Source organism: Adelges cooleyi, unplaced genomic scaffold (genome assembly GCF_023614345.1).
Source record: "Adelges cooleyi isolate 19-005CV unplaced genomic scaffold, UGA_ACOO_1.1 ACOO_flye_CR_arks_rails_tigmint_CR_PRNA_247, whole genome shotgun sequence".
NCBI lineage: Eukaryota > Metazoa > Arthropoda > Insecta > Hemiptera > Adelgidae > Adelges > Adelges cooleyi.
Window position 1 is genome coordinate 7,041,884 of NW_026095912.1, and position 23,369 is coordinate 7,065,252.

Consider the following 23,369-nt stretch of genomic DNA (forward strand, 5'->3'; position numbering starts at 1 on the left):
ACCGATTGTCGATGTACAAAAACTATATTACCAACATATAAATTATACTCATCGACGGTTATCAATATTAACAATGATTGTTCTCATACGTCCATCACAATCGGCTATTATATTTAACCATACACATTGACCACGATATAACCACAACGGTATCTAATATTTTCTTTATCCCCTGTTAGTCTGACACCTGTATTTCAATCTCAGCATTGTACAAGTAACCGTGTCCCATTTTTCTTTATTAACAATGAAATTTGTTACTCATTTTCGTTGTGACTCATAACAATACGTGGATAGAAAAACGAGCTATAGTCAGCTGATGAACCTCGATATATTAAGAACTGGATAATTTAGAGTCAAAAACAAAATAGCACTTAAATAAAATAATAAGCAAACAATATAATATGAAATTATAATATAAATATAAAGTTTAAATAGTTGTAATTAACAGTAAAATGATAAAATACACTACAAAGAATAAAATGTTATGCAGGGGATTTTCTATTTGATAAATTTTAAAAGCATTATTGTTTAGGGTTGCACAAAACAACCAAAACATCATTTATGTAATATGTTCCATAATTGTTATTTTTTCCTCGTCAAATTTTACTCGTTGACCATGAATAAAGCCAGTTTTTGGATATTTGATTATGAAAATTAAAAAAATAAATGTACCTACCTACTTTTTCGATAAACATGTATAGCGCAAGGCATGGTAAATCTGTACAACCGTATTATCCGGTTTTTTTATCAACAGACAACAATTTTGTCATTGAGGAAAAACTAACCGCACCAATTCGTAACGTCCTGTTTGTTTGTTTGTTTATTGAGTATGATAGTGCACGAGCTTTGATATCATAATAAGGAAAAGAAATATATTTTATATTTTTATTGTAGATAACTAAAATACTATTACAATAATACCTATTTATCTAAAATAATATTATCAACATTTCAAAGACTCAATTATCGTATTAAAAAAAAATCGTACAGCTATGTTTTTATTATCAATTGATGGCTAATTTAGTTTTACTTACATTTCTAGTTAGCAAATATTAATTTACTCACTTATAGTTGCAAAATAAGATCTATTTAAATCAATAAATAACGGTTTGGGGCAAAATCGTATGACTGATACTGATTCTATACTGGTCTTAGTCAAAGCTCGAAAATAATGAAATTTTTTTAAGAAATTTAGTGTTTAAAATTAAATTTAATTGTATATAATAATTAATATGAATGCAATTATTAAGCTAAAATTGTATTTTCATTTTTTTTACAGACACAATTTGTTGGATCCGTGAAATATTTAAAACATTAAATTAGGCGTCAGAAAGAAGGTTTGGTGTAAAATATAATAGAACACGTGTAATATTAAAATTATGTTTTTCTTAAATAAATAAATAAATCCTAAACAATTATTTGAATTGTAAGAAAATGTGCTGAAGTTAAGATTTTTGTAGCATAAGTAAAAGTTGTTTAGTCTTGGCCAATTGTTCAAACCTTTTATTTCAAATAACTTCTTTGCTTTAACTGCAACTTCTTTAGCTACTAAAAAGTCTAAAAAAAAAACGATTTGGGTGACCATGTTTTAACGCCCTCTTTATTGGATATCATAAAATAAAAGTATAGTAATTATTTTTGTTTGCTAGCGTAAACTGTCAAGATCGTTTCACCAAACAGGTAGAAATAATACATGTTAGACTTTTATTTTATTCTGAGTCCAAGATGTTTAAATTTAAATATATTTAAGAGCGTCGAATATTGGTGTTATATAACTATGCTCACCCGAGGGTCCGGAGATTTTATTACAAGGGTTAGGTTAGGTAAGTAATCCCAAGTAAATAGTAATATTATTAACGTTTTCCTCGGCCAACAGGCCTACCTAAATCGTTTTACGTTTCGGCTGTGGTGAACCGCACAAGGTCGTCTGGTCGGAGCACTGGCGTAGGAGTAGGACTTGTGTGTTTGGGACTTTTTTGAAACAAAACAAGAAAAAAAAACCATTCAAAACAAGCTATATGTATTCTCGAGCAGACGCTTATTTTTATTTTTCCTTTCCTCGGTACTTCTCGGGAAGGCTTCTGTTAAAAAAAAAATTTAAGTTTATCATGTCTGTTATGTTTATTAGTGTCCGTGACTAATATAGAGGGGCTGAGACTGCTCCGGTGGTGTTTATAAATAAGACGTGAGACTTATGCGTTATATTATTATGGTAGCTAACGTCAACCGAGTAATGGACTGCAGCAAATGTCAGATGGCGGACTCCTTTTCATTGGAAATTATCGTTATAACGCCCGTCCTTATTATACAGCAAGGCTGGTTTTACTTTAACCGTGAACTGCTAAGGGCCATTTTACAAACAGCCATAGTTAAACAGCTGTTAATTTATTATGTTCTTTATAGATCTTATTCAACCATAGGCAGTTAAAACATGGGGTAAATTAGACTTTTAACGATGAAACTGGAAAATTGGCCATCACATTACTTAACAGCAGTATAACCCACTAACGTGTTGGCTTACTTGAATCATTTCATGCGAGAAGGTAAAAGTCTATTTTTCAGCATGTTTTTTTGTTTTGTGATTTTTATGTTTTGGAAGGGGAGTTTTAGCGTTTGGTGCAAGAAAATACCTTGTATATAAAGCAGTTTAGGCCTCAATGTTCGTTCTTGCATGAGACGATTCACTAAAAAAAAAACTGGATTAGCAAATTGTTCAAAACATGTTATCCATGACCATAGGCAACAACAGTTTTATGAGTTTGGTCAATGCATTCTTCAATATAGGTACCTGAAATACGAAACCGTACTGCAATAAAATAAAATTGTAATATTTGTCAAGAGAAATTCATCAAAAAGCCAAAACAAAACTGGAGCTCCGGTGATCACACGCATACAAATATTTTGGAAAGCCTGAATAGGTCTTATACATGACTCCGTTTATCGTTTTATGTAAGATATTAATTATTGGTAAATTGATAATGATTTAATCGGTTAAATTTAATCTCTAGACTCTATTACAACAACATGAATTGAACATGCATTCTACTCAAGGTGGATTTGAAATCCACCTTGGTTCTACTATTGACTTATTTCCTTTTGAGTGTTTTCAAATAAAGTATTTTTTCTGTTTCGTTATTATTATCATTTTTTTTGTTTTATTAAAGCGTTATTGAAAACTTTTCGATAATGTTACACAATATATTTTATTTATTTTCAATGCAGACTACAGAGAATTCTTTTGAACGCTGCGTCAATAAAGAAGACTTTTATATAACACGATTATATTCTATATTTAGTATACCTGCATAATTTATTTAGTTAACAGCAATTAACCGCAAACGCTGTACACAAAGGTGTCCTTTGTAAAAACAGTTCTTTAGAAATATTTAGGTAAACCTACCATTAATGTCTTTGGTATCGTTTCGGCGAAGACAAATTATAATAATAAATGTTGTGTATTTATCATTAAACGTAGGTAGGTAAGTATAAAAGAAATACAAATGAAAGAAAACGTGCACCGTCTCGTGTCGGTATGGATAATGGTACGATTACGCCATTAAGAATCTTTCAAAATAAATTTCATTAAAATACTATTATTGTGTCAATTATTATAAGTCGTTTATAATAAAGAATAACAATAATACAGGTCCATCCAGTTAACGAAAGAAACTTATATTAACTAAAAATAATTACAACTTTGTAGTTTTTCTTTTCAAAGACATTGAGGTTTATGATTTCTTTTTTTTCCAATATAAAACAATACTTAAGTTATTATATTTTTTTGGTAAACTTATGGAAAAACACTAGTTTTACCATAATTTGAAACTTAAATGTTAAGGTGTATATTCGATTAACTTTTAAAATAAAAAAAAATCTACTTAAAGTGTAAAATGGTGGATGTCCAGTTTTGAACAATTACTTTTCAAATTAACTTAATAGTTTTAAAAATCAATTTGCAAATTATTCTCAATTTAATAAGTAAATCACATTTACACGTTACCATTAAAGTTTCAAAAGTTGATCAAAGTTCTGGAAAATATTTAATCATATTATAATATTGTAAAATTATATGAACAAAAATGTAATTGATTTTAGAGAAAATGAGTGTTTTACGTTAAATTGATCACTTTATATATTATAATAAAATTAACGTATCGTTCATAATAGAAACACTAAGAAATCACGAAATGACGTATAACTTAACATTAAAAAGGCAAATGGTTTTGCCGAGTAACGGATATTGTGCAACGTATAAATACATACTATTTTAATAAGTTACATTTTATAACACAGTCTCATTATTAAAATTATAGTTTTCCACTAACGTCGACGATTCAAAATCCAGTATACTTGTTTTACTTAATATATTACTCGAATAATCAAGTATTGTATTATTTTTCATCTGATTAAAGTGCTTACGCAAGTTTTATCATCACATAAACGAAATTATAAGACAATAGTGAATAATGTAAGATGTATCAATTTTTTTCTTTTATAATAAGGCAATAAACAGATATCATTCATAAACCTAATAATAGTTATCATAATGTTTTTATGAACATTTTTAAAACGGTAAAAACGCGCACAGTTTAAAAATTATTCCGCTTGTTAAAAATTATTACTCATACATAATATATATATATATGTATATATATTTTTACATGTCTACTTTTTTTTTTAATGAAAACGCCTCGCCTTTAAAACAATAGGTACCTAGGTTTTTTTTCATGCAACATTTGTACAAATAAAGAAAAACATTTATCGCGTAACAGACAAAAGAGCCGCACGTGCGTTAGACAGAGTAGTTTTGTTTTAATATGTATATTTTTTATGTAACGGTCGCATTACATAAGTATAACGAGTGTGGGTGCATATAACTGATGGATTATATGAATGAAATGTCAAATGCTTTATGAGAAAACGATTCACATGTACTGAACACTGTGATAAATGATAATAAATATTTTTTTTTATGATTAAAAACATGTATACAACGAAATAGAATAGACTCTACGTTATTACTTATTATGGGGATATGTTAAGATGGTCCTTATTTTAAGTCTAAATTATGATACAGCTGCTCGTCAAAACTACTCTAGATGTATCCAAAACCAATTCCTTAAAATTGTATCACTGTACTCGATAATTTAATATAGAAAAGTTACCTGTTTTAACGTGAAATTTACTATAAAGAAAAGAGGTTTAAGATGTTTAAATAACTTTTTCGAAATAAAATATTAATTTAACACATATTTGGCGTGAAAAAATTTAAAAAAATTATAATTATTAAGAAAATTATAAACGCAATTTTTAACTGACAAGAACGCATAATACATTGTATTGTGTCACGACTGAAAAATACTGAAAACATATGTTTTAATAATTCTTCATAGCATGGTTAAATGGACCAAATATGTTTGTATTATACTTACCCTTTGAAACTCTGTAAGTGTTCTAAACTATTAGTGATTTAATCTATTTCACAATGTTTTGTTTAGATGAAAAGTTTACTAATGCACTAGCTATGTAATTAGTAAATTGTATAGGTTATTCAATTTGAGAATTATACAAACATTAAGGTTATAAAATCCTGTAAAAATACAGGATTATTATATATATTCAAGATTTATGGTATTAAAATAAATGGTAGAAAAATATGGTATTGAGTAACTTAAATGTCAGTTTGCATATCTGTCTATTACAGTTTTACATCAACACGATCCTTGACCTCTTTGTAATGTTTATTGTTTTTCGGCTCTTTCACGTCTAAACAAACTTACGATGGCATCATGTTTGGGAAACCATTTACAAATACATTAACCGTTTAGTGAACTTTGTCGCCTTCGTAACACAATCATTCCAGTAAAAAGTAATGTCACAACCCCCCCTGACCGCCAAGGTGACACCGAGTCAATGATCACAATCATATAGTGTTATACACTTATACCTATGTCTATACAGGTTTATTAAAATTGCATGTTACAGTGATTTTTTCAATGAAATAATTATGTAGTGTAAAAAATTTTCTGATAAAATTCTTATTATATTTCATGATAAAAATGATATTTAATACTTAATACAAAAACATTATTTTAAAGTGCAATTATTGTTAAAATATAACTATACTGTAGAGTGTAAAATTACACTCGTATAAGTAACAATATTTGTATTACCTATTCAAATCAGAATGATATATTGAAAAAAATTGTAGTCGATTGTAAGTTTTTATTTAAAACTTTTTGAATTATTCGATTTAAAATTTAGGCATATGGCCCTTTCATTGTTGATAACTCGAAAAGTATATTTATATAAAACTGATTATCGACCAGAATTTTTTTCATTGCATTATTCTGATTTGAATAGGTTAATTTAACTTTTGCTATTTGACTTTTCATCCCTTAAAGTTTAACTTAATATTTTTAACTTGAATATAAAATAATTTATGATCATTCAATATACTAAGGATTTTATTTGGAACTTCATAGAAAAAGTTACTGTAACATCAAATTTGAATAACTCTAGAGTGTACAAGAATCGATATAGCTAGAGGGAGTCTGTAGACAGAAGAAGTCCAGACTCTTAAAAAACTATCAATGCTTGTCAGAATTTCGGCGAAAGACGGTAATTGGGAACCATTTCCGACTGATTGCTGACAATTTTAGAGATCCTGAAGGAGTTAAACCTCCTTAGCCTCTTCTTATTGCATCAGGGCGTATAAGGCACACAGTATGTGTTTTCATTTCAAATCCTTCTTATCAACTCGAACGGCTTTCGGAAGGTCGATGATCTATTATGTATGACTAGGTCTTGTTTATTGTTCATGACCTCAATACGGACAAAACGATAAGAAGGATTACAAAAAATACTACAACACAACTGTAATCGTCGTAGGTAGGCAAGTTAAATATATTATATAAATTTCGAGAGGATCGCGAGCGCGTGTCCCACCTGGCCACCCTCCCCGCAACATGCACAATAGATTCGCATAGGAAGGATACTCACCGGGCGGGCAAGTATAATACAATAACTATATTATATAATAATATTTTTTTACATTATTCATAATCCGGCCAGGTGTGCTGGGGTTGGAAATAACTTTACATTCACCGACCGAGTAAGCAGGCACCCTTTCTTTTTTTGTCACGGTGTATAGTACAGTTAGTTGGGACTCGCACGTAAGTACGTGTGTATCGTTAAATATACATCCGGCCGCTCTGTAGACAAACAGGAAAATTGAACAAAAATGTTGAATTGTACATAATTAACGGTTTTGCCGGAATTAAATCATCGTTAGGCAGACCCAGTGGTATAATATAGGTAGGTACACATCTATCATGGCCAAGTCTATTGCACAGGTAAAGCCGGAATTTCAAATCAAAATGCACACATTTAAGCCGCATACTTTAGAGCTATAAAACTCTATTTATACTATATTATTGTTTCGACGTCATCATATATTATATTGTATTAGCGTTGTTGTATTTGCTCGACATTATACGGGTATAATATACCTACTGCATCGGTGTTGTAGCCATACCTATCCTATAGGATGTCAATTTTGTCGACTTCATTAATGTGTCAACGATTAGACATATTTTGTTTTATTTGGTTAGGACTTGCAAGTAAAATATAATTACAGCAAGAACCAGTGTTGCAAATTATTTGAGTAAATGCATGTAATTATTTGTAATTTAAAATTGGCGTGGATCAAAAATATTATTGTTATACTATTGTAAAATTTAATAATATTATGTGTCTTTCGGATTGTAGCCAATGGTTTCCTTCGATACATCATTTTTTTTTTTATTAAGAAAAAACCAATAATAGGGAAAATTACACTTTGACCGTACTCAATTTCTAGGTTGTTATGTGAGAGTGAATCAACCAGAGAATCAACAGTCAACAGGTATTTGAAAATATTTTCCTCATGCTGCTACATGGGTAACAACGGTAATAAATTATTATACACAGACGACCAACTCTAATCGTATCCAGCATAATACTATAAATACAATTATAATTATTTTAAACCTGTGACCTCTCCCGTTCCAATATGCTTTGTCCCCACAATGCTCTGACTCCACGGCACTGGCTGTTTTCATTAAATCCTATACTTTTTTATGTATTAATATATTAAAATATATTTCATGATTTCCATTTTTGATAGCACTGCGCAAATAAAAATAATTAAAATAAAAATAGCTTAAGAAACTTAAAATTAAGTTCAAAAATTGTTTGTGCCATTTTCGTTGGCTACAATATTTTTTATAAACGGCTTTTCAGATGTGCTATCTCATGACCAAAACCCCGAAAATGGTTTGACAAGCACTCCCGTGTATAAAAAATGTATTTCGGTACAAACAATTTTGGAACAAATTAAAACGAGCAAATTTGAAACCATCAAAATATTCATTGGGTTTGATTAAAGCGATGACTGTTGTAATGTGGCCACTATCTTTTCTGTATGCACATTGTGCATTAATCAAAATATATAAATAGCTCTTTGTGGTTTAGGTATAACGTGACACGAGTAAATTATGATTGTATTAACGTTATCTCCGCCAGGTGCCTACTAGCTTGTTAGGCTTCCGACATACATTATACCTAGTTGAATAATAGTACAAAGTGTGTCAAGTATTCTGAGGTATAGATATATACTGAATCGTTACACTAGGCGACCAGTAGATTTGTATACGCATATTAATTGCTGTCAATATTGATAACAATACAGCTGGGTAGCTAGCAACACGGTCAACAACGGCTAAAAGCTTTTTATTCGCGTTTTATCGTGACAGATGAGAACTATGAGGACACGCATCGCTTTTCAAGGACAACGTTAAACTACTTAAATTTATTTGTTTTGTTTAGTTGGTCTAAAATTAAACGGTCTCTTGGCGAGCAACTTTAAATACTTTAAATTGATACGTGTAGTTGTGTAATATTATTATGCAATACGTATTATTATGTTTTACTATTTAAGTTCGTTACCACTTAACAAAAACTAGGTACCATACTTACAAAATGTATGGGTACAAATTGACAAATAAGTAATGACTTAATACTTTTAATTTTGTATTCATGTTAAAGACTAAAATATATGTTTTCGCAAGGGTTAACCAATATTATTAATGCAAAGTGTGTTCAGTATTGTATTTAATTAGTTTGTCAATTAAAACATATAAATAAATGTACACCTCTTTCTTCCAATAACGGGTAGGCAATTATAACTTAAAAAAAACTTTTAAATCAAAAAAAGAGGCATTAGGAAAACATTGTACAACCTTTAAAATTCTCTAACATTTTATTAAAAAAATTAATGATTTTTGAACTGGCCTGACTCTTTTTTAGAGATTAAGTGAATCAAATGTTTTTAATTTTTCTTTTAAATATTTTATTCTAAAAATCTATCAAATAATTACTCAATCTTTTAAGAATGATGTTCAATGATAAATACAAATACAATTATTCTTCGCATAAAATCAAGATTATTTTCAATTAAACAACATTATCCACTATTTTTTTTTTATTTTAAGCGTTTAAAAAAATGTTCCAAATCGCTCCATGATATAACGACTATTCCAATCCGTTGTCCCCAAGTAGACGATAATTTTGGAAATAATCACCTAATGTCTGATAAACGCGTTTTGTATAGGTATTTAAAGAAACGTTAAGCTACTTTTAAGATAATTTAATACGGTTAAAAATGTTGTATTAACCCCCCATGCTGTTATAAAATTATTATAAACTGTTGGCACACTATATATTTGAGCTGGCTTTTTGCGTGGTTAAAATAGTACTTCTGTAATTCTTTTGTTTTATCGCCCGACTAATTTAGGCCCTTATAATTTACTATGGTGGTCTGCACCTGGTACCTTTAAACAATTTATTTATGCTTCAGGCAAACACATAAAAAATTAAAATCATAGGTAGGATATATTATTTGGTCTTGCTAAATTAATTCGCCAATTTTTTTTAAGTTGGATATATATTTTTTTTTGTTTTATCATTAAGGTCATCAGATTTGTTCCGCATTACACACACACAGTTAAAATTTTAAGGTGATTCGGACACCTGGCAAATACATAATTATAAACATTTCCACATTAGTTAGTCGCTTTATGTAACCAATCTGCGATTCATTCTGCGCGTCAAACGGTTTACACGGATGATAATAAACACACGGATCGCATCGAATATATAAGTATAGTGTAATGATAAATAACAATAATAATATATACTTACAGCATAAGACAGACGACGGGCTGACGACTATGACTAGTGAATCGCGAACGCTGTTTTGGAGGACATATTATATTTTTTCTTTTATGTTAGGACTACACAGAAAAAAAAAATTACATTACATTTTTATTATTGGGAGTTGTCCGGCTCACACGATGTGCGTTTCGTGACCTACCATATACGTCTCATTTTTATTAGAAATGATTTAGTAATACTTATATAGATATACATTTATGGATAGTTTTTGTTCTCTCTGCTGACAGTATCTTGCGGTATACCTAATGCTTTATGATAATAACACAAAACAGCTCGAAAAAAACCTGAATTTAGTGAATACAGCAACAAATGTGTGTTTCGAAATATTGACACAATAACGTCGGTCAACATTATATTATGTTATTATGTATGTAGTTACACAGCATCTGTTTACCTATACCAGATAAGACTCTCGCGAATGGAAATCAATTTTGAAGTCAAACAAATTGGATTGTAAGAAATATCGAGCCGCAGGCTGCAGCCTAATGTATGATAGACAGTCACGTGCTTTCCTAAAGCCAATCTAAAATAGTTATTTGTTTAGCTATTGGCTAAATCAAAAATCAATCTTTTAGCCTCCTTAGAGAAAATACTAAGCTTTACATAAAAAGAAAAAAAATTGAAATCCGTTCAATAAATATGCCGAAAAATGACTTCTAGGAAAGTCATTTTTTACCAAACTTTCGTCATAACACGGTGAAAAATAATTTTAAAAGTTTTATAACTATAAAAACTTGATATCTTTTTACATTAAAATTAGTCGGCATACTTAATAACGTTTTCCGTTCCTCTAACTTTTTCAAATAGATAAGTACTGGGTACTTCAATGGTGTTCGATAAACAGATGTATAGTTAGATCAGGTTTTTTTTAAGTACTTACTGAACTTCATTAGTGCATAATGAAAAACTCTCTTTTTGTTTCAAAAGAATCTCGTTTTAGCTCGGCGTCATATTTTTGCTAAAATGTATAAAAATAATAATAATTTTCCATCACGTTATATAAATTTAAATCAACACGCTAAACAAATTATTAAACTGGAAAAATTCGAATACCTTTTTTTTGGTATTTCCTTAGTGTAATATTAGCTTTTTAGTAACACTATTATTTTCCTGGCGTTTTAACAATGTTGAAAACTTTATAAATTATTAATTTTATTCTCTGTTATCTCAAAGTATGTGAGCCGTTAACCTTTTAGCACCGCTGTGTAAAGTCTTAAAAGTTATTATTTATACTTTATTCGCAGTTTACGTGTGCGCATTATGCGATTTTGTATTCTGTTAACCAAAATAATAAAAGAAAAAAATATTGTAGCTTTAAAAATTATGAATTATTTATAATTGTGGTAATTATGTCGAACGCATTTCAACTGTTGGCCATTTTGGACTTGATATTAATATAATTAGTACTCATATTGCGTTTTAGTATTATAAAAGTATGAATATACAGCGGTAACATGTAAATTCTACTTAAAATATTATTTTTAATGGAAATTGCACAAAGTGTATTAACACCTAGCGTATATAATGATGTTAATTATGCTGATAATTACCGACAATAATAGCGGTGAGATACAATAAAGTATATAGGTACTATATGTATCAGACGATACACTCCAATTAAACTATAGTCAAGGTATTTGCCATTTGGACGATTCAAATGTAAATTTAAATGAGTATATTTCATACTCGAAACGCTACAAACAAACATTACACAAATAAACTATACCATAGCCTACTGATGCTTAACATAAATAAAATATAACTATAGATTATTTTTATATACAAATAAAAATAGATTTTAATCTTTTGATTCAAGAGTTTGAATAATATCGTTTATTGTATGTAATACTAAAAGTTCAAATTAAGGCTTAAGCAGCCTTAAACAACATCGGTTACCAGCCTGTTGTTAGTATAATTAGATATTACTTAGGTATTTACTATAACTATCTAACTAGAGTCAAAATTCTTACAGATGTACTGAATATAAGAGGTGTAAATATAATATATTGTCATCTGAATACCATAAAGCCACAGCTCAAAAATAAAATTTAAAAATAACTTTAAATCTACAGGGTGGGGCGCGGTTATTTCCTTATTTGAAACTCGCGCCACAAAGTGACCATTACTCCTAGAGTATTGGTATATGGCGCGTTCGAAAGCTCGGTATCTAAAGTTTTTTTTTATGATTAGTTCAATGTCAACAATGCAGTGGACAAAGGAGGAGCGCGCGTTCGCCGTGGAGGCCTACTTTTCCTTCGGCCGTTCGGTCATCACAACTCAACTGCAGAAAGTATTTCAACATCGCGCCTGTAGGTCGTGTGCCTGATCGGAAATCGATTTGTTTATGGGAGGACACGTTTAGGGATACTGTTAGTTGTGAAAAAGAAATGTGATGGACCTTCCAGAACCGTCAAGATGCCAGAAAACATCGGGAGGGTAAGAGCGGCGCTTTTGAAATCCCCTAGGCGATCTGCACGCAAACATTCGGCGGCTAAAGAGATTTCGGCCATCTCAGTGCATTGACGAGGACGGTGGCCACCTTCGAGATGTCGTTTTTAAAACCCAATGAAATAAAACTTTAAATGTACCCCTGGACAATGGAAAAAAATTAAATCGATATTTCCAATACTTTTTGTGTTACGATTTTTTAAAATAAGGAAGTAACCACGCCCCACCCTGTATTATATACAATACAATTTTAGTCGAAGTTTTCCAATCAATGCAAAAACTATAATAATTAAAAATTACATGGACCTCAAAATAACTTCTATGTACAAACCCTTTAACTTATATTTGAGATGCATAGCGCCAGAAAATCTTAACTTAGAAGAAATTTAATTTCATTTTGTTTAGTAAATTTGATGATAAAAACAATACTAGTAGAAAAGGATGACGTGACGAATGTCAATGACATTACTTCAAATTGATTAGATTAAACAAAATAAATAAAAAACAAAAAATTAATGTCCTATTGAACATATAATCAACAACTTTTGACAAATGACTTTGGTTTTGAAAATACAACTTTACAAAAAAGTAAAAAATCTAAAATGTAGGATCTAAATGATTAAAATATGTTTGCAACTCTGTTATGTTTTTAGTTATACTTTTACTATGTAAGTATTTAAGCGTCACATTCGTCAAGCTATCGTACATGTTTTTAGTAGGTCATAATATTCAATGTGCTTACAAAATTATATATATTTAAAATAATAATTTATCGTACGACCTTCTGCCTTATAATTACCATTATCAAAATCAATTTAGCATTAATGCGTTAGGATTGCTTTTCTTTTTTATATGTATAGCACAAGTTTAATGTGAAACACAAGCTAAAAATGTTGTTTCTTGTACGACGACCTGAAAATGAAAGTAAACTTGGAAAGTAAGTGTACAGTAATTAACAAAGCAGAATAATCAGAGTTTTAATTGCCACATCCTCGACCTTTTTATTAGTCAAATATTGACGTTTTTATTAGCTGTTGCCACTAACAGTAGTGCTTTATCGGTTAGCTAATACTTTGTATAGAAACAAATTAAAAGTGTACAATACAATATACTGTTATAATATTATACAGTATGTACTATGTAAATGTAGAGGAATAAATACAACGAAGCGCAAGGAAGCGTTTAGGACAGGATGTCGGTATACTGCTCGTGGAAGCATGGAAAGGAGATTCGGAATAAGTTTAAACCGACATTTGTGTTTCTCAAAACTAAAAAACTATTAATCATACTGTTATAGCTTTAAAATAAAATATAAATATATTCCGGACCTTTTTTAGGAAATAATGGAAGTGAGTGATTAGTAAAGATGTTTGAAAAACTAACGTGTGAAAGAAAAGCTCACATTGTAGAAGTTATGTATTTTTAATTTTTATAAAAAAAAAAGATTTGTACAAAAATGTGGACATTTAATAGGTGAACAAATTAATGAGACACCGTGAAAGTTTGGATAAGAATAATAGAGAAAAGTTAACGAGCAAATCGGATTTTAAGTGAATCGATTTGAATTTATGTTAGAAGGGTCGATAATATAATTAATTAATAAAAATACAAATATATATATTTTTTTTTATAAATTTGGAAAAACCACTAGTAATTCCGCAACTCAGAATCCAAAACAATCGTTATCGATTTTCGATTAATTCCTGTACAGGTTTAGGCGGTTTTAAATAATTATTTCGAAATAAATGTAATATGTATACTTAATAAGTAATAACTGATATTAGAATGTTATAAGTAAAAATGTTATAAGTGTCAAAGACTAGGTATTTACTAATTATTCGTGTGCACTAAACGTCTTATTTTATTTTAACAGTCCAAAATTTTCCAAAAGATACAATTCACAATTAAACTTACCAATAATTGATAACAGTAACTAATAATGTTGACTAACTTTTATATCCATTAGTTTTAAAGTATAGAAACTAATCAAGGGCATCAATCATCCATTAACGGTTGTTGCGCATTTTTATCAAATAGCGCATTTGCAGAAATGGTCAATTTTTTTATTTTCAAAACAATTTTAAACATTGAATCATTATTTGCTTAAGAGTTAAAATAAATATAAAAATCACTTGGCCACTTTTACACGACGGAGACTTACACATACAAGTCTATGTATATGCTTATTTTTAGTTGATACACTTTTTTTTTACAAGTAAGTGGTTGCTTGTTTTACATGTGTCATCGATTTGAAAGAACAAACAAGGGTGTTATATTAAGAGAGTGAAAGTCAGTGCTCGAATTAGGGTGGGGACGTGGGAGGACTGAGTACCCCAACTACTTTTTCAGAAAATTTAGCGTACCTCTACTAATTTTTACAAGTGGGGGTTTTTTTAGTGATAAAAAAAAATTGATGGTTACGCTCTTTTTTTAAGTAAGTACATAATTATATTGCTAGTCAATGAATTTTTTATGTTTTTAAAAAATGTAGAGTACATAAGTCATACCGTCATAACTCATAAGTCATAAGTCCAATGTTATTCATCATATCGAATGAAAATTATAATTTGGTCTGGTTGTTTATCAATTTTAGAGGTTAGCTGGTAACACAAGACAATATAATAATTTCAATCGTCGTTCAACCGAGAAAAAAGTTAATCAGACTCAAATAAAGGTAATTTTTATATTCATTTTTACTGATTTTCGAGCCGTCGTGACATTTCAAGTTGTCGTTCGTTAAGAAACTCATTTGAATAAACTAACAGTCGTTAAAAAGTCACCCATGGCCGGGTGGGGGAAATTCCAATTCGAACGTTTCGCAGAACCCATTCTGCGCATTGAGATTTTTTTAAATTATCTTTTTATTTGTCGAACGTTTGATTTTGAAATTGAAATATTTTACAGCATTATTTACTGTTTGTAATATATAAATATATATTCAAAAATAGTACAGTGGATTTCAAAATGTCGTGATTACTTGGGTTCGGGGAAAGCCGTAATAAAAATAAATAAAAAAGTAATCAACTTTGGGAAAATAAATAACCGATGGAGAATAACTATTTTCCTTTTTTTTTTTCGGGATTAATGATGAAGCGTTCAAAATTCGAGTGACTTTTTTATGTTTACCGCAGTCGTTAAACCGATGACGTCAATTCGCCGACTGACAGTCTCCACACATACACTGTTATTTACTCTGCGTTCAATATTATATCATAAATATTACCATCATTATTATTAAGTATCATATCTACAAATATAGTGTTTTTTTATGAAAAAAATGTACATCAAATTCAGCATAATCGTTATTGGTTGGTCAATATTTGACGCTGATTGTGACTGACATAAAATGTGTACGCATAAACAATAGGTGCGATAAATATTATCTGTTATGGTAATTGTTTACTGTTTTGGCTATAATAATATATAATAAAGGGCACGGGTCAAAAACATGCGTATTTCACGACTGATTCGCCAAAAAAAACATAAAATTCAATGCAATTTTCACAGTAAACACGAACACATTTTGGTTTTCCTTCTTTATGAAAATCATGATATTCGCGAACTGCTTTTCTAGGTAATTACTAGCAAAGCTCCATTGTAAACCAAAATAAACATCCTTACTTGCAATTTTTAGAAAATATACTTTTATGATTTGACGTCGTTAAAAAGATACAAGTAGACTAGTTTTGTTTTACTATTTCACTTAAAGAGTACTATGTGTACTTATTTTACTTTTTTTTTGTTTTGTGAAAACTTATTGAATTAAAGTAAATTTTTTAAGTTTATTGTATTGCAGTCCTGTGTTAAAAAATAATTATTTATATTTTGTTAATTTTTACACAGAATAAAATGTAAATTTTGCACTGATCATTATCGCGACCTTTTATACTACGATTATATTATTATAGTGTAATTTTTCATAAACGAAATCCGACAAGTAACGTTCAAAAATTAAATTTTGACCGTTTCGAAAAACGCCCATGTATAATAATAATTAATGTAACATTATTTTTGTTGTTCAATAGCTTATTCTTTTTTCCATTTTCGTTGAAACACATGTCTACACATGTCGTATGTCGCACGCATGCGGGTTGTCGGTCATTGAGTTCGGTGATTATTTTTAATTTTCCCCCATCCCCCATCGATATGGATTGCCTAAGTACATACAGTAGCTGCAGTCCATAGGTATGTTGCATTGTTGATTTTTTCATTTAAAAACTATAGACCACCCGTGTACAAGCCCCTTCTGCCCACATTGTGCACAGTTAAACACTAAACACCCTGTACGGAAACCCCTCTACAGCTGCTTTAGCGTACCGATTTTTAAATAACATAAATGTGATCCGACAAAAGAGCCACTCTTTTAGAACCCTCCCCCCCTTTCCGGATGCGTCTGTGTTGTAAAATTAAACAACAGCAGCGACGGTTGTCGAAATCGACATAAGTGAGAAATCAAAATCTGGAAGTCGGACTTTAGCGCTGAAGGTTCGAATTTTTGCGATTAGATTGTGTTTCACTGTTACTATATTATTTACACGTGGACATGATGTGTACCTATACTTAGTGTTTGCCAATCTCATAGTCAGTAGCGGCGTCTATGACGCGTACAGACATCAAATAGACCTCGAGTGACGTTTTTGTGTTTGGTTCGCAAAAATACTGCGCACAATCTGCTTTACAGGTGACAAACAGCTGCAGTGGGTACGCACAGCATCAAATCGTCACCTGAAATGAAAATGGTATTCATGGCATGGGTTTAAAAATGTTCAGGAGACGCATTTAATAAAATAAAAATAATTTAAAACAAGGAAAAGAAAATATTAACAATAAATAATAGAGGCTTACATATTGTTAAATTTAATCCTTTTTGGTAATCACTTTTATTTTATCTAATTTTTTTTTTTAATAAAAACTCCGTATTCTAGAATAATTTTTAAAAAAATGTTCCGATATTTTCATCCCTAAAGAAATGTATGATAAATAACACATACCTACTTTAATTGGATATAAATGGCAATCATCGCTATAATGTATATTGTTATTTCGGTGTTTTCAGGGTTGAAATGATTAGCTAGTATTCTTTATTACTGTTATTGTATACTTGGTAAGACACATTTTTGTTATAGGTAAATATGAAAGAGTGCAAATTATAAAGCCCAAAAGGGTATATGTAACTTTTATAAAACTTTATAGTGGAGAAAAATATGTTGATGTTGATCCATTTTCTTCAATACTTCATTCAGAAATTGTAAAACAAACAAAGATATAAATAGTTTGTATTGACAATAATTAATAATTATTCTTTATTGAAAACTTGCTTTTTTTTTTTTTAAATGTCACTTCATCACTTTAAACGTATGTACTATTTAAATAAATATAGAACTTTTTCTCACTCAACAACAAACTCATTTAAAAAATAAATAATATGTAGAAAAAATAAATTACAATATTATAATGTTATGTGAAATGTAAATACATTTTTATATTTTTGGTTTACTTACATTTGTTGTTATTCTACTTTTAAACGCGAAAACAGTAGGTCCGTTAAGGCCGAATAACAAACAATTTTACAACATAATTTAATCGCATATTATTTATGTTGTGTTATCCAGTTTTAATAAGGGTCGACCAAATTGAAATATTACTAGCTACGCCACGCCGTTTTCATTGTTTTTGCTTTTAGGTGTAATTAAGTAAGTACACACAAGTCAGCCGCTGTGCCGGTAATTTACTTAAGCATTATTCTTAATTCTTATTGCTGGGCTCCTAATAGCCGTTTCAAATATAGTATAATATTATACTATAATACACATAGTTGAGCTGCAATCATAAATCTCACTTTTGTTCTCCTCGTCTATTATGGCAAACTGACGAAAACGAAATCGCAATGTGACCTTGACAACGTTTGACTACCGAAAAAAAACCGTCGTATTAACTTTTGTATAGTAGTGCCTTCGTTACATACAATCATGGCTGTAGTGAAATATTATAACAATATTAATACAATAGTTTCACACTTAACTGATGACCTCCTTCTTAGGAGGAACCTAACATTATTAAAATACATTGGTAAATTACTATTCCGGGTGTTCAGCTTAGTTGATAAAATGTATAATTCATCAGATGGGATTTGAAATTAATTGACGGTTTTCGTCAACCCTTCCCTTCACTGACTGTAATAACTAATAGCAGTTATTCCCAATTGGCAGCATAAATTATTATGTCATTTGAAACCACAAACAGCCGTTCAAATCCGACGTTTTACCAAAATTTAGAACAACACTCGATATTGATACGATTATTTAATAAGTTTGATCAGTCAAAAAGCTCCAAGAAAATTGTTATGAATTGGGTTTGAAGAATTATTTCAAATAACTTTGCTAAGATTAATATTTTTAAATATATTATTATAATATGAAAAAATAATACCTCGACTGTTTAACTATTTCCTCTTTTTTAGAATTAATATATTATAATTTTTTTTTCGGGTTATATCTTTTAATTTTGTAGTAATTTGATTTAACTAAGATTGTAATGCCCAGTTTTTAACAGAGTGCGTGAAGCAACTAACATACGATGTACTTAGATGTAGTTCTGGAAAGTTTAGATCCAACGTATAAACTTCCTAAAAGCTACCTATTGTGTAAACGAGTTATGCAAGAACAAGTTTTGAAAAGATAAAATTAAATATTATACCATTGTGCTATTATTATCATTCTGAGACTTTCAATGAATAACTTTATAGCAACTATATTATAATATTACCCTGAAATAAAGCGGCTTCATTCAAGTTCAAATAATTACACCATTTTATATTGTATAGGTGTAGCTATTATTAAATTAGCAAACATTTATTCGGTTTCGCTTAAAATGTATATTTAAAGCAGGCAACTAAACTAAAAATAACACTCAATGTTAGTTATATAATCTTACACGAGACATTATTATTAATATGAACGCATAATTTACTGTGTTGCGCTACAAAAGCTTATATCTATTATTATTCTAATATAAGGTTAATATTATTGTAATAAAATGCATGTGTTGCTATAAAAACACATATGTCGAACGGCCACAATATTACAGTAAAATTGCAACGATAATATGCTCTGGTTGTCGTTACTGTTATGTAAGTACATCAGCTTAAAACTAACCGAATTTTTTTGTATTTTTCCTTCCAACATGTGTCCGACGTCACGTCGGCATCGATATTGACTTGTGAAACAACATATTGTTGACCTAAATTGTATGGGGAAATGCCCTAAAGGCGGCCAGAATTCATTTCATAATAATTCCATGGCGATAGCATTATTCGTATTGAAAATGACGGTAATACAATTAGGTGTGCCTAAAAAAAAAATAAAAAATGTTCACCGCTCGAAGGTCGTAAATCCGTTAACGACATTTGTATATATTTTAATAAAGTCCTTTTAAATGCACTTTATTCTTGTGATAATATACCTATAGTGTTGTTTACTATAATGGTTCTAAAATAAAAAGCGTGATTAGCCTCACGTAGCTTCCGTCGGTCGGATTGTGTACTGAGCAAAATGTTTATCAGCAGTTATCACTTTAGTCATAGACCATCTCTCGAATCTTGAGTACAATAACATAGTAAATAGTTAACTCAATAACGTTGTATTTAAAACAATGTTTAAACTTTGCTGTTGTACGCATGGAGCATTGCAGATGCCTTCAGTTTGAGACATTTCATTTATTTTTATTTTTAGCCTCCAATTTTGCAAGTTATTAGGTTTTGACTGTCTGACTGATATATATTTTTAGTTGGACTTTATTGATTTTTTTTTTATTATTTATCCAATGATTAACAACAGGCTCTATTATCAAGGCCAATATTGCTCTATTGTTGTACACAGTTTGTCAATTGGACAATTTCGACCACGCTATATGATAGTAGCGATGAATATTGTGTAGTTAAATATTGTGTCTATTAAACTATTGAATATTTTTTATTAGACAACTGGGACGTCAACACATAAAATTATATTATAAAACGTTTATTAGTTATAATGATTTTTTTAACAAACAAAAATTATTATACGAAAGATGTATCCAACGTAATAAGTTATTATTGTCTTTGAGACAAAAAAAAATGTTTTTCTTATCTTCAAAACTGTAGTTTTTATATGTTTAAAATAATACTTTTGTATTTTTCCAAACTCAACTTTAATGATAGAAAATGTTCATGATAATTTTAAGCGTGATTGGACACTTACCTTCATTAAAGTTAAATTTCATTGTAGTTGACTATTTTATGTGATCATCACTTTAAATCAACGAAAAAAAAAATATATATATGAGTGATTATCTACTTTAACCACCATCCCTAAAAGGCCATAACAAAAGTGGTTAATATACTAACCACCGCTTCTCAAAGAGTTAAGCTAATAAATTAACATTTTGTTTAAAGCCTGACAACTACCATCGTTACCTAATCCGGTTTAAACCTATGCTTAGTTGACTTAAAATAAAATTTAATTTTACGTTAGAAAACATTTGTTATTTTTTTTTAAAAGAAGAATTATAAAAAAAGATACGACCTCTAAAATAAAAAAAAACTGCCTCAGACTAGCCTCACCTACCCTCAATTGTGATTTCTTAATATGTGTATAGCCTAACATTTTGAATAAAAAATAAATTGTTTTTTACTCACATTCTTAGCTTATGAGTTATGACCATACTGTGTGATCCTATTTCCAATAACATCACTTGGAGCTTTGAATTTAGACCGTAATATTTATTTGACATACAACCTATTGTATAACAAATATACGATAAAAAACTAGACCTAGGCAAATGTCATTTTAATATTGATTTGATAATATTGAATTACCTTTTTTTATCACTCGCATTATGCAAATTTTACAACCAATGAGTTTTGTTTTCAAGAAATGCAATTAAATTTGTATTTAAATAAAAATGTATAATATAATGTCTACATCTTAAATGCTATTTCTAATTTCTAGTGATGTGTGGCAGTGAACTGATTGAATTTAAATCGAATCTGTTCAACGGTTTTGTATTTATAACATGTTTTCTTTTAGAAACATCAAACCATTATAACATTGACTGGACTAACTCTGTCCTTTTTTTGTTTTACTAAAAAAACGATTTGTTGTCAGCCGTTTAGGGAATATCTTCACTCACAGCTCAAGGGCGTTATTGTTGTCTGAAACCGTTTAGATTTACCTGAGCGGCGCCTTAGCTTCCACAATCCAACAGGTAAAACATCTGGTTAACCTATAAGGAAAGAAATCCAGAACGTAGGGTGGTCGCTGGACCCAATTAAATGTTTACAGCGTAGATTGGTTAAAAACTATAATATATATTATTACATACCTTTTCACTAAATATTGATATTTTGATTTAGTCTTATTTTTCTTTTGTTATTTCCATAAATCGTACTTGGTTTAGAAAATCGGTGTTACTCGAACCGCCCATTTTAACACCTGACTTTCACCGGCAAACTAATTTACATATAAACCGAATAGTTGCGGTCAGACTTATCGGTGCTTTGAGCTATGTGAAGATGTTATTCCAATTAGCTATCCATTCTATCTTTGATACTATTATTATACTTGTATTAGTAGCAGGATCTTCGTTTCAGTAGTGCAGAACCGTTTTATTTCCAACTATATTATACATGTATATATGTATAATAAAATCGACATTCACCTAAAATTGTAATCCGGCTTACGTTAATGTGATGTATGCCAATGTGTGTATTTCATGGCGTAAATATAATTTGTTTAGATCCTAAGATTTGGTCTGGGGGACCAGCATATTGCGAAGTGAGCTAAATAATGAATAATAGGTAATAATGTACATTTTTTTTACATTCTAAGTTGTACGTGTTACCTTATTTGAAGTATGTGAGTATGTTTTTAATATTTTTTTTCGGGTGAACCTAAGGATTAAGTTGTCTGAGATTTGAAGTTGGGCTCTTACACCGGCTATGATGACTATGGAAATGAAATAATATCTGTTTAATTGTGAGCATTTCCCCACGTGTTCCGCACATTTCAGGCCCTTTTTGTGTCTCGAGAAAATCTAGTGTGGCCTATTTATTATTATTTGCATTATTTTCATACGTTTCCAAATGCCTAACTTAAATGCTAAAATACTAATAACACAACGTATATTTCTTTATCAGTGATTAATTTGATCAATATTGTTTAAATAATTAAATTAAAAATGTAGGTAGGTTAGATAGCCACTTGACTATCTAAATTACCCACAAAAAAATCGTTTGAACAAAACAGTTTTCAATAATTTAGTACTATAAAGATTTTATTTGAAATTTTTTTTCAAATAAATACAGTTTTTGAGTGATATCCGACAAATTTTTGGAACATTCTGTGTACTGTATTCTGTATAGTAGGTCTACATCTACTGGTTCCAGTTGAGTAACCTAGTCAACCATGACAGATCATCCCCTTGGAAGAGCTGTGAGAGCGATCAGTGTGTGCGTGGGGGCAGTAAAAATGTACCGTTTTTGAAACGGCGGCTCTTTATGACGGGGTTTGGCCATGTTACTGCGCAATAGCTGGGTGTGTTTTATTTTACCATTATTTAATTCCAAATACGGGCACGGTCAAACATAATATGTACTTCTAAAAACAATA